We start from the raw sequence: 12,819 nt of genomic DNA, 5'->3' as shown, positions 1-12,819 counted from the left end.
TGAATGTTTATAAGGGGATAGACTAGTAAAGGAAAAGAAAATGGCTTCCACCCGAGTCTAGGTTTTTTTGTGTTGGCTTCAGTGAAAGGCCTCTAATGGGAAACAGTTGTTTCTATTGCCATTGTGAGTATATTTACTGCAATGTTTTGACTTTATATGAATGACTGTTATATCTCTGGCACTGTTTGTAGTGTACTCTTAATGAATGCAAACTTGTAATTGAGTTAATTTTGTATTTATAGAAGGGCCTCTTGTGTCTCCCCCATTGCATACTTAAAAGTACAACATGGACAATGGATTAAAATGGTGACTGGAGAATGCAGCTACCTTATTTGAGGAGGTGGTGATGGATACGCCGTAAAGCACTCAGAAGACAACACAATACGGATAAGCTTAACAATTCCTTGCAAGAACCCTTTTGCTTTCGTCTTCAGTGTTGTGAGCCTCTTTAAAACTGGACATCTATCCTAGATAAGACTGCTTTTGTTTTACAGTTGGAATTTCTAAGATATGTTGTTCAATGACTTGTGTCACATTGTAATGTGTACTGTGGTATCATATGCAATGAGGGTAAAGTAAATGAGAGTTCATATAAATAACTCTAAGCAAAGAGATCGTTTTCTGGCTGCCTTATTTTAATGAGTGGTCTGGATCATCACTTATGTGAAACCCCCCCCAATTCAGATATATAGCTAGCTTTGAGTTAAGTTTGATCAGAGAGGTTATAAACACATAACATCTAGAGTAAATAATAGCACACTAAAGACTTGTAGTATGTTCTTTAGGGTCAAATAAATATTTAGCAACTTGTTTTGGAGTGGTGTGTGCCTCTTTTCAAAAGTTATTGAACTGGATGCTCTGCCACTGGAGAACCCCATAGAATAGAGTGATGATAGCACATTAAAGACTTGTAGTATGTTAAGAGTAAACTCCTAAACCTAACCCCAACCCTAAAACCTACCCTAATCCTAACCCAACCCTAATTTTGTACATAAACCCATAGGAAAATAATGTGCAATACCATATCTCGACTGGTGGTGGCGCTATCGAGCTGAAACCATGTGCAATCAACTTCCCGTCCCCTAATTAGTATATATACCAAATTTCAGCCTCCTAGGCCCTATAGAAACGAAGTGCACCCCCTCAGGTAGGGAGGTGCACTTTCGCATTTATCCCTTATACCCCTAACCCCTAACCCTAACCCTAACCCTAGGTCTTTTCCCCTAACCCTAACCCCCAACCCTAGCCCTAACCCTAAACCTAACGCTAACCCTAACCCCAACCCTAAACCTAATCCAGCCAGTGCCGCCACTGCCGCCTTGGCCTGTCCGTGCTGTCTGCCACCTGAGCCGAAACCAACCTGGAGGAAGGAGAAAAAATGAACATTAGTTCATTATAATGACGGCAATTTTGCCTACTAATACCTCCTTACTCTGTCTACTCCGTCCGCCAATTGAGCTGGGAACCACACCTGTAAAAGGGATAAGAAGAGCATTGTTTAATGTTTATGACAAAAGTAATTAAACCAATTTGATTAATATTTACCTGGATTTGTCCACTCGGTCCGCCAATTGAGCCGGAAACCACACCTGAAAAGACAGAGGGAGAAGAAAGAACATTAGTTCTTGACAATTATAACAAAATTAATTATAAAACAAGGTTATCTACCTTAATTATAATGAAAATAATATCAAAATTAATAATTAATAATAAATTCTCCACACACATATTTATATAAAAAAGGAAAATAATTTCCATAAGGAAAAAGGCTTATTTGAGTCCTTTTCTATAAATTAAAAACAATGTTTCAAAAAAACCCAAGCAACAGCAGAGGTTTTAAAATAATTTTTTTGAAAAACTGGGGGTGGAGCTTTTCCTATAAAAAGGAGGCAGCTGCAAACAGACTCTCATTTATCAGTTGAGCTGTGCAGCAAACACTCCACGGCCATTGAGCTGCAAAACCTCTCACAATTATTTTATTAATTACTTTAATGTTATTTTACTTATTGCTTGGTTTTGTTTTATTATATTTTATTTGGTTTTTCAGTGTTTTCCAAAATTAGGCAGGTCAACGCCTGAAGAAGGTTGAATAAAACCGAAACGTTGCGCAATTGACCTGCCCATGTAATTGGCTATTTGGTGATGGAGGGCAGCAAGGTGTTGGAAAAAAAATCTTAGTAGAAATAATTAAAATATTATTCCTTACAATACTATAACCAAAGTAAAGTATTAGGCCTTGCAAAATATTACAATTGCTGTCATAAGACATATGTAGGTGATGTTGTAGGCCAAAGATGTTTATTGCAACCAGATTCGGGGCTGTTAGGCCTAGTCAGTCTGAGCACATTTGTAATAACAACTTGTTATGTAGAAGGGAAAATACCATTGTTCCCAGACCTTAGCTCATAAATTGTTATGGAAAATGAAGAACACCATGGTTCTCAGACCTTGGTCCATAGCAATAACATGTTATGTAGAATGAAAAAAACAGTGGTCCACAAACCTAGGCCATGAGAACTAAAGGAAGGAAAATCCATATATGGGCATGTGGTGCTCATAAACTTGTTGTGCAGACTGAAGAAGGCCCAGGTGTTTAGTCTGAGGTCATGAAAAATAAGGGGAGGAAAATCCATAAATGGGCATATGGGTGAAAGGTAATGGGAAATTACCTGTCCGCCTCCCAGGGCCACCCCTCCCTTTTCAGGTCACAGATTCACTATGCACAGACTTCGAATATAACAGTCGTCTGCTTACCTTAATATTTTGGCCGGCCTCTGTGACCCTTCTGAGAGAGTGGTCCTGGTCCCGGACACAGGTCAAGCTAGCCCCTTTGAAGTCCCATCTGGGGTGCCATTAGATATGTCGGAACTCAGAGCCGGTCTCCAAGTCGACACATCACAGGGTGATCTCTTCTCTTAGGCCTTTAGTTAAATTTCACTGTTAACTCTATGATTACTACAAAAATACTGAGAAAACTCCTCAGACCTGGATGAGAATGAGCAAACTTCTTTATTATGGTCAATCAGCCAACAAATTATAATTTGCCAAATTCAAAGTAACAAATTGCCAAATTCAAAGTATCCAATTGCCAAATTAAAAGTAACAAATTGCCAAATTAAAAGTAACAAATTGCCAAATTAAAAGTAACAAATTGCCAAATTCAAAGTAACAAATGAAAACCCCCAAAAAGAGCATGTCATGCAAAATCAATCAAGAAAAACAAGAACTCTCGCAACGTCCTTGCAAAAATAAAAACCACCCACCTTGACCCGCGGACACGGGCATGCGCCCGCGTGCGTGCGCACGCGCCCCCACACGCACACACACCTTCGCCCCCAAAGAACCAAAAAAACCTCAGATATCTTCTCAATATATACCCTGGCGCTCCTAGGAGCCCAGGTGCCATATCACCTTATTTACCGAAATCATCTCCTATGTTTTCTAAATACACTGACCCAATTTCCCCTTATTTCCCATTACCTTTCACCCATATGCCCATTTATGGATTTTCCTCCCCTTTTTTTTTCATGACCTCAGACTAAACACCTGGGCCTTCTTCAGTCTGCACAACAAGTTTATGAGCACCACATGCCCATATATGGATTTTCCTTCCTTTAGTTCTCAGGGCCTAGGTCTGTGGACCACTGTTTTTTTCATTCTACATAACATGTTATTGCTATGGACCAAGGTCTGAGAACCATGGTGTTCTTCATTTTCCATAACAATTTATGAGCTAAGGTCTGGGAACAATGGTATTTTCCCTTCTACATAAGTTGTTATTACAAATGTGCTCAGACTGACTAGGCCTAACAGCCCCGAATCTGGTTGCAATAAACATCTTTGGCCTACAACATCACCTACATATGTCTTATGACAGCAATTGTAATATTTTGCAAGGCCTAATACTTTACTTTGGTTATAGTATTGTAAGGAATAATATTTTAATTATTTCTACTAAGATTTTTTTTCCAACAAAGGTATCCACCTACCCCTCCACCCAAGACACAAAATTATTGTTGATTCGGCCATTTAGGGATGGAGGGCAGCAAGGTATCCACCTACCCCTCCACCCAAGACTACTTTTTATTTTTGATTGTTGGGATGTGAGGGCAGCAAGGTATCCACCTACCCCTCCACCCAACACAATCTTTATTTAAATTAGGGGAATGTGAGGGCAGGAAGGTATCCACCTCCACCTCCACCCAAAACACCCAAATTGTTAAAATTATTATCTCAATTGTGAGAAATTTTTGGAACAGGGGACAACACCTATTTTTGGATTGTCCCCACACACAAAAAACACTGTGAACTCCATTGTTTATGGTGCTGGGCCCGGGGGGGAGACGGTGGGACGATCGGGGTGGCATGTTAGGCAGGCCCGTGCACAACGTGTGTCTCTTAATTGAGACCACGGTCTGGGGACTCCAACCCTACTCCCAACCCTAACCCCCAACCCTAACCCTAACCCCAACCCCAACCCTAACTCTAACCCCAACTCAAACCCTAATCCAGCCAGTGCCGCCACTACCGTCTTGGTCTGTCCATTCTGTCTGCCGCCTGGGCCGAACCCAAACCTGGAGGAAGGAGAGATAGAAAAAGTAGAACATTAGTTCTTTATAATGACAGCAATTTTGCCCTATAATACCACCTTGCTCTGTCCACTCGGTCCGCCGATTGAGTTAGGAACCGCCCCTGATAAGAAGAGGTAAGGAAAAGCATGATTGAATGTTTACAACACAAGTAATAACACAAACATTGTAAATACTTACCTCAATTTGTCAAATCGGTCCGCCAATCGAGCTGGAAACCACCTGAAAAGACAGAGGGGGAAGAAAGAACATTGGTTCAAATTAATTACAACAACATTAATAATAAATTATGGTTATTTAACCTAAATAACAATGATAATTATATTAAGTTTAATAATTAAAAATAAAATAAGGTTATTTACCTGTATCTCTCCACACAAATATACATATATAAGAATAAAAATCCAAGCAGAAATAGAGGTTCCTTAAAAGAATATTGTTTCTTTTTAAAAAATGAAGGTGGAGCCTCCCCCTATAAAAAGGAGGCCACTGCAGACAGACTCACACTTGTTAGTTGAGCTGTGCAGCACACACCTCACAGCTATTTAGCTGATACACCTCTCACAATTATTATGATTATTAATTGGAATATTTTAAGGTTATTTAACCCACTGCTTGGTCCCTATTAATTTGGCTTTCAGTGTTTTTCCAAATTTTGGCAGGTCAACGCCTGAAGAAGGTTTGATTAAAAACCGAAACGTTGCGCAAATTGACCTGCCCGTTTGATTGGCCATTTGGGGAGGAGGGCAGCAAGGTATTCACCTACCCCTCCACCCAAAACACATAAAAAATACTCATTCGGCCATTTAGGGATGTGAGGGCTGCAAGGTATTCACCTACCCCTCCACCCAGAATACCCAAATTGTTATTACCTCAATTGTGAGGAATTTTTTGAACAGGGGACAGAACCTATTTGGACTGTCCCCGCCTGAAAAAACACTTTGACTCCATTGTTTATGGTGTGAGACTCAGGGGGGAGACGGTGGGACGATCGGGGTGACATGCTAGGCAGGCCCGTGCACAACGTGAGTCCCTTAATTGGGACCACGGTCTGGGGACTCCAATCCTACCCCCCAACCCTAACCCTACCCCCAACCCTACCCCCAACCCTAACCCTAATCCCAACCCTAACTCTAACCCCAACTCAAACCCTAACCCTAACCCTAACCCTTGGTCTGGTCCACCCTGAAGGCGAAAGGCGATCGTTAGCTTAGGCTCTGGTTGCGTGCCTAGACCACTAAGCCAGTGCCCGCTTCATTTGCCCTTAATAGATCTCCGCTGGCCTTGAAGTGACCCTAAAATAGGCGTCCGCCGGCCCGACCTTACCCCACTCAGAGCGTTAAAGCTCAGACGTGTATGGAGATCCATAGGCGTCGTACATTTATTAGGCTTAAAATTAGTTTATTTATAATAATTTAATTAATTTTCCAAATAGGATAATAATCACGGCTTAGACTTATATAATTAAAAATAAAGGGGGAGATGGTAACTACGCTCCACACTGCTAAAAAATTAAAAAATAAAAAATAAAATAGTTTAGACCGGAAACTTTTGGCCTGAACTTTAAATTAGAGCCGTTTATTAGCTATTTTAATTTAAGTGAGTAAACTCTTACCTTAGCAGCGATCCAAAATCCCGTTTAATTTAACTTTAGATGGGCTTTGGCCCAATTCCAACCATTTAAATAGTGGTTAAGACGTTTTAGGCCTATAAATTTGCATAACTCCGCCCATAAAGGCAATTTTGGAGTACATTTTAACTAATAACTCCAAAACGACAAAAGATACAGAAAAAGCGTTTTTTGCGTCATGTTGACCAAGATATTTTGTATAATCTGCAACATAAAGTGAAAATTCACCCTCGGTGAGGAGATTAAGCCGATTAAGGACCTGGGCTGGCTTCCCACTGATAGAACTTAACTTGGCTGGGGATTATACTGTCATTTTGATAGATTTTTCCTAGAGGGCTGCCCAGTAGAAGCCTGTTGGCCTTATTCGTGGCCATCCGCTGGGATTTGTGGGCTCAACATAGACTTCGTGCTGCACAGCACTCTGCCCGAGTGGTCCTGGAAACCTTGCGGTGTTAACAAAAAGGGCCACTGGCAGAGAAGGTGAGTCATGGTCTACTACCGGTCTTCACTTTGTATACATGTGTTGTAAATGTTTATTATTGTGTGATGGTTCAGGTTTGGTAACTGTAATGTGCAGCTCTAACATCTTATTATTGCAAATAGGTCCTTAAAATAACATTTTTAAATTAGGCCTCTAAATATAACCATTTATCTTTTAAATAAATAAATTAAGAGGATTATTTTCTTAAAAAATAATCTTCATTTTAATAAATAAATAAATAAAATAATAAATAGATAGACAGATAAATAAATAAATAAATAAATAAATAATTTATTCTCTTAAATAATTATATTTTATCTCAGTAGACTGGTTGAATATATTCATTAATTGTTTATTCAATTGGCTTTGGGACACGGGCCGGGGAGTGATCGACCTACGGCTTGCCGCCATGGACGAGGGTGTCTAGTAATTAAAGGCTGAAACACCCTATGACTCTATGGTTTACTACTGATGACGTGTCTCAACATTTAGGATTTCGCTGGGCTAAAGAGGGCTTTAATTTTAGTCTGTACCCTTAGCCCTAAATAGTATTTAGTGCGTTCTCCATTCCTGAACCCAAAACATAACCGCAGGTTTCCATTTCCTTAGCCCTAAACATAACCGTTTTTTTAGCCCCAGCCCTAAACTTAACCGGTTTTCTAGCCCTAAGCCCTAACCTTAACCGGTTAAGCTCCTAACTTTAAATAAGCGATGTTTTTTCGTTCACCGTGATGGTGGTGGCTGAAAATGAGGTCCGTGTGGCAGGCCTGTGCCTAACGTTGTTTCTGGGTCACTCCCAGAACTACGATCTTTTCCCCTAACCCTAATCCCTAACCCTAACCCTAATCCCTAACCCTAATCCCCAACCCTAACCCTAACCCCAACCCTTATCCTAGCCCCAACTCCACCCCTAACCCCAACCCTTATCCTAACCCCAACACTTATCCTAGCCCCAACTCCACCCCTAACCCCAACCCTAAACCTAACCCATCCCTAACCCTAATTGTAATCCCAACCCTAATCCCTAACTCTAACAACTAACCCTAATCTTACCCTCAGTCCTGAAATTTAATTCCAATCTTAAACCCCAGCCTTAAGCCTTAACCATAATATTGGGGTTTACATTTATACAAACACCCGGATAATTAGTTTTTTTTTTGGAAGTGGGATGTCTCTTAACTCTAGATGGATCATTCCTTAATTGTTTGGGTACTTTTATTATTTATTGATCTGTTTATTTACTTTGTGTAATACTAGTTTTTTGTGTGTGTATATGTGTATATGTACACACATGTTTTGTTATATAGTATAACCTATTATAAGTTATAATTATTATAATTATTATTATTAATAATATTTTTTAGAAAAGTATTACAATTAAGATTAAATGATATTATTATATATATGTATATATTTTTTTATATAAATACAGAACATCCTACTATACATTTTTATTTCTTTACCCTAAGATTTGCTAAAAACAAAAAGAAAAGGAAAAAACATTGTGCTTTGGATAAAAACTTTTTTGGAGGGGAAAGAAAGGGAGGGGCCGCGTGTGTGTGAGAGAGGGAGGCTATATATAGGAGAGAGGGACAGAGGCTGCTCATTTGAGGTTTGGCTTTTCACTGAGCAACATCTCTGTATTGCCTTATGCCAACAGTTTATTTTTGTGAATATATATATCTATTTTGTTTTTTTTCATTGCTGTTTTGTACCCTAGCCTGAAGAAGACCGTAGAGGTTGAAACGTCGCGACAGGGTACAACAAAAAAAAAGTTTTCCAGGTTTTGATGCCGTTTTAGTTTGGTTTTTCTTTTAGTATTATTAAAAACATTTCATTTACTTATTTTGGGTTCATTGAAATTTAAAAAACACAAAAAAAAAAATAAATAAAAAAAAAACAAAAAACACTAAAAAAAAAATAACAAAATAAAAAAACAAAAAAACAATTTATTTTATTAAAACATTTTCAGTGTCACAGACAAGGATAAGTTCAGGTTCCTCATTAATCATGAGCCATAGAGCTCAACAGCAGTGGACGGAGGTCCACTACAATAAACGGGGAGTGTGTTCCCTTAACACGGTTTCTCAGACATGGCCCGGGGATCGACGGAGAGCAGAATCCCAGGGGATGGCCCGTGCATTTCCGGTCCCTCGAGAGGGGGTGCCGGTTCCTTACTTTTTCCCTCGATCGACCTACGACCTACGGCTTGCCGCCATGGATGAGGGTGTCTAGTAATTAAAGGCTGAAACACCCTGTGACTCTATGGTTTACTACTGATGACGTGTCTCAACATTTAGGATTTCGTTGGGCTAAAGAGGACTTTAATTTTAGTCTGTACCCTTAGCCCTAAATAGTATTTAGTGCGTTCTCCATTCCTGAACCCAAAACATAACCGCAAGTTTCCAGATTTAAGCCCTAACACATAACCGGTTTTCTAGCCCTAAGCCCTAACCTTAACCGGTTTTCAAGCCCTAAGCCCTAATCTTAACCGGTTTTCTAGCCCTAAGCCCTAACCTTAACCGGTTTTCTAGCCCTAAACCTAACCGTTAGCTCTAACCTTAATTCTTAGAACCCTAAACCTAATTCCCAGCCCTAAACATAACCAGAGATTTAAAGTGCGTTCGTAACACTAATTTTTTTTGAACCGTAAACCTAACCTTTAGCCCTAAACATAACCTTAGGCGTCATCTGAGGTCGGAACTTTAATTCAGACCGACCTCGAACTTTATGAGAGCACTTTAAGCTCATAACTCTAAATAAGCGATGTTCTTTCGTTCGCCGTGGTGGTGATGGCCGAAAACAAGGCCCGGGAGGCTGGCCCGTGCACAACGTTGTCTCTGGGTCACCTTCCCAGAGTTACGTTTCATTTTCCCCTAACCTAACCCTAACCCTAACACAACCCTAACACATAACCCTAATTTTGTACATAAACCCATAGGAAAATAATGTGCAATACTGTATCTCGACTGGTGGTGGTGCTATCGAGCTGAAACCATGTGCAATCGACTTCCCGCCCCCTAATTAGTATATATACCAAATTTCAGCCTCCTAGGACCTATAGAAATGAAGTGCACCCCCTGATGCAGGGGGATGCACTTTCGCATTTATCCCTATTACCCCTAACCCTAACCCCTAACCCTAACCTTGCTCGGATGTCTTCGGACAAATATATATTAAAAACACATACCCACAATCAATTCACACTAGGCTAATACACTCACAACACTGACTAAAACTAGTACACCTCTCCTGTGGTTTTCCACACTCTGTAGGATATGATAAAGTCCTACACGGAGCCATTGACATCGGCCGTCATCTGCAAAATCTCAAAACCTAACCCTAAACCTAACCTCAACCCTAACCGTCACCTAATCCTAAAACCTAGCTCTAACCGTAACCATAATCTAATCTCAAAACTTAGCCCTAAACCTAACCTCAACCCTAAACCTAACCGTTGCCTAAAACCTAGCTTTAAACCTAACCGTCGCCTAATCCTAAAGCCTAGCCCTAACTCTAACATTTAACCCTAGCCTAATTCTAAAACCTAGCCCTAAACTTTACCTTTAACTTTAACCTTTAAACCTATCTTAATTCTAAAACCTAGCCCTAAACCTAACCTCAACCAGAAACCTAACCGTCGCCTAATCCTAAAACCTAGCTCTAAACCTAACCATAATCTAATCTCAAAACCTAACCTCAAACCCTAAACCTAACCGTCGTCTAAAACCTAGCTTTAAACCTAACCGTTGCCTAATCCTAAAACCTAGCCCTAACTCTAACATTTAACCCTAGCCTAATTCTAAAACCTAGCCCTAAACTTAACCTTTATCTTAAACCTAGCCTAATTCTAAAACCTAGCCCTAAACTTAACCTTTATCTTAAACCTAACCCTAAAACCTAGCCCTAAACCTAACCTTTACCCTAACCTTAACTGATAACCTCCAATTCGGACTGATGCGCTAATCTGACTTCCAAACCTTAAACTTAACCAATCTTGGCCCCAAAATTCCCTAACGTTAAGATTTGGCTCTAAAACCTAAAATCAAATTTTAAAAGTATCTCTCGTCAAAATACTAATGATAACTGTGGAGATTAACCCCAAAAAAAGACAACTTGAATTGGAACCAAAAGGCTCTAAATCTTAACCCTAAAATCAAAAATAGGCCTAATACCTTAAAGCTTGATTGCCTAAATTGAACCAAATTAGTTAATTAAATTGGTTGAGTTAAAAATTTTATTACATTCATCAATTAAATTAAATTGTCAGATTAATTTAATTTAGTATTGATTGATTAGTTAAAATAATTTGGGAAGTAATTAAGCTTTAATTGATTTAAAATGAATCTAACCTAATTGGGATTAATCCAATTTGGACTTTATATATAAAAAAAATTAATATATAAATTTTATATATAAAAAAAATTGTTAAATTTGATTTATTTATATTTACCTATTTATACATTTATAATTATGAATATACCTATATACCTATATTTGATTTATTTATATTTACCTATTTATACATTTATAATTATAAATATACCTATATTCTTTATACCTAACCCAAAATGCATGAAATTACCTAGTTAATGCAGCAGATGGCGACATTTGTCGGTGGGCTGCGTCTAATTTCTCATGCACAGCAAAGGATTCTGGGTCTTGTAAAAAGAGCAGAATTAAATGCGAATATCTCAGCAACCGTTCGAGCTATCGACATGCTGTTTGTTTTGCCGTGTTCAGCATAATCTACTGTTTTAAATGACATCAAAATTAAAAGGGCACGAAAAATTTTAATTTCGCCCGTTGTAACTCAATATTAGAACCCTAAATCAATATAAATCAAATATTTCACTCAGAATTATATTTACGTATGTATTTACATTAATTATATCGGAAAAAAATCCAATTTGCATAATTAATACTGCAGATTAGCCGTTTTTGCATAAGCTCCGCCTAAATGCACAGAGAGGATTCTGGGAACAGAATCAAAGGCTAATATCTCAGCAACCGTTCGAGCTATCGACATGCTGTTTTTTTTTTGTCATGTGCATCATGTTCTACTGTGTCTGATGACATCAAAGTTGAAAGCACACAAGAAATTTTAAATTTCTACCGTCCTGGTGAAAAAGGTTCATTTTAGGCACACAGTTTCAGCTTGATCCATAGAGATTCGAGCTGGGGGGCGGCTACATCAGTAGAAGCCTGATTTTTCCCGAAACTATTCCATCGGTGACAGCCTTGGAATGACGTAGGGAAGAATCCGCTGATGTACGCTTAACCCTTGGGGACCCGCCCAGGGCCATCTGGGGGTGATGCTTTTTGCATTGCACTCTGGACCCCTGGTTTAGCTAGGAAAAGGGAACGAACCGAGCATCTCGGATACCTTGCGGTGTTAACGAAGAGGTGCTTGGCTAGTGCCCCTGCAACGCTTCCCGGACCCTAGGTGAGTATACGGCCTCCGAGGTGAACTTTTGGCCTCCGTGGGTCTACTAGGACAGCGTTGGACCCGTTCGCGAACCAGTTCGTCGACCCTGCCAGAATGTCTCGGGAAACCTTGCGGTGTTAACAAGTGACATTCTTGGCTGGGTGAGGTTTGTAGCCGGCCTCCCTGGGTCCACTAGGACAGCACGCAGGGCGGTGGTCTGGGGCCAACAGACCTTAAATGGGGCCAAGACTTCTACTGGTGGCTAGCACCAACCACACGACAGCACATCATGCACCACACTGCACCCACACCATGTTAGCTTCCCATTTTCACTTGTTTGGCTTTTTGACAGAAATAATACTCTACACTAATAATAATAATAATAATGTTAACAATAACAGTAGCAAAATGGTAGCGTTAAAGATAGAGACAAGTTCTCTCCCATTCTGCTCTCCTTCACTTCCACTCTCTTCTTTTAAGAGCAAATTAGAGCCCATTATAGACAAATAAATAGATAGATAAAATAGGTTAATAGGCAAAATAGTTCAATGACTCCACCCATACGGAGGAGTTACTTAGCGTTAGCACTAGTTAGCTTCTGATTGGACATGGGACACAAGCCGAGGCTTGATCCACCTACGGCTGGCCGCCTCAGAGGAGGGTGTTCAGTGATCAAAGGCCAAAACACCCG

General features: G+C 39.7%; 1 long non-coding RNA gene across 1 annotated transcript; it reads right to left on the bottom strand.

Moving 5' to 3' along the window:
* Positions 1–486: 486 nt before the first annotated feature.
* LOC125139509 lies at positions 487–12,412 on the bottom strand. The gene is made up of 3 exons (XR_007138539.1): positions 12,402–12,412; positions 5,198–5,200; positions 487–625 (listed from the first exon to the last, which is right to left on the bottom strand). It is a non-coding gene; the product is annotated as an uncharacterized LOC125139509 (long non-coding RNA).
* Positions 12,413–12,819: the final 407 nt, after the last annotated feature.

Source organism: Tachysurus fulvidraco, chromosome 19 (assembly GCF_022655615.1).
Source record: "Tachysurus fulvidraco isolate hzauxx_2018 chromosome 19, HZAU_PFXX_2.0, whole genome shotgun sequence".
NCBI classification, from domain to species: Eukaryota; Metazoa; Chordata; class Actinopteri; order Siluriformes; family Bagridae; genus Tachysurus; species Tachysurus fulvidraco.
Note: the sequence above shows the minus strand (reverse complement) of the source record. Positions and strands in the feature narration are given on the sequence as shown.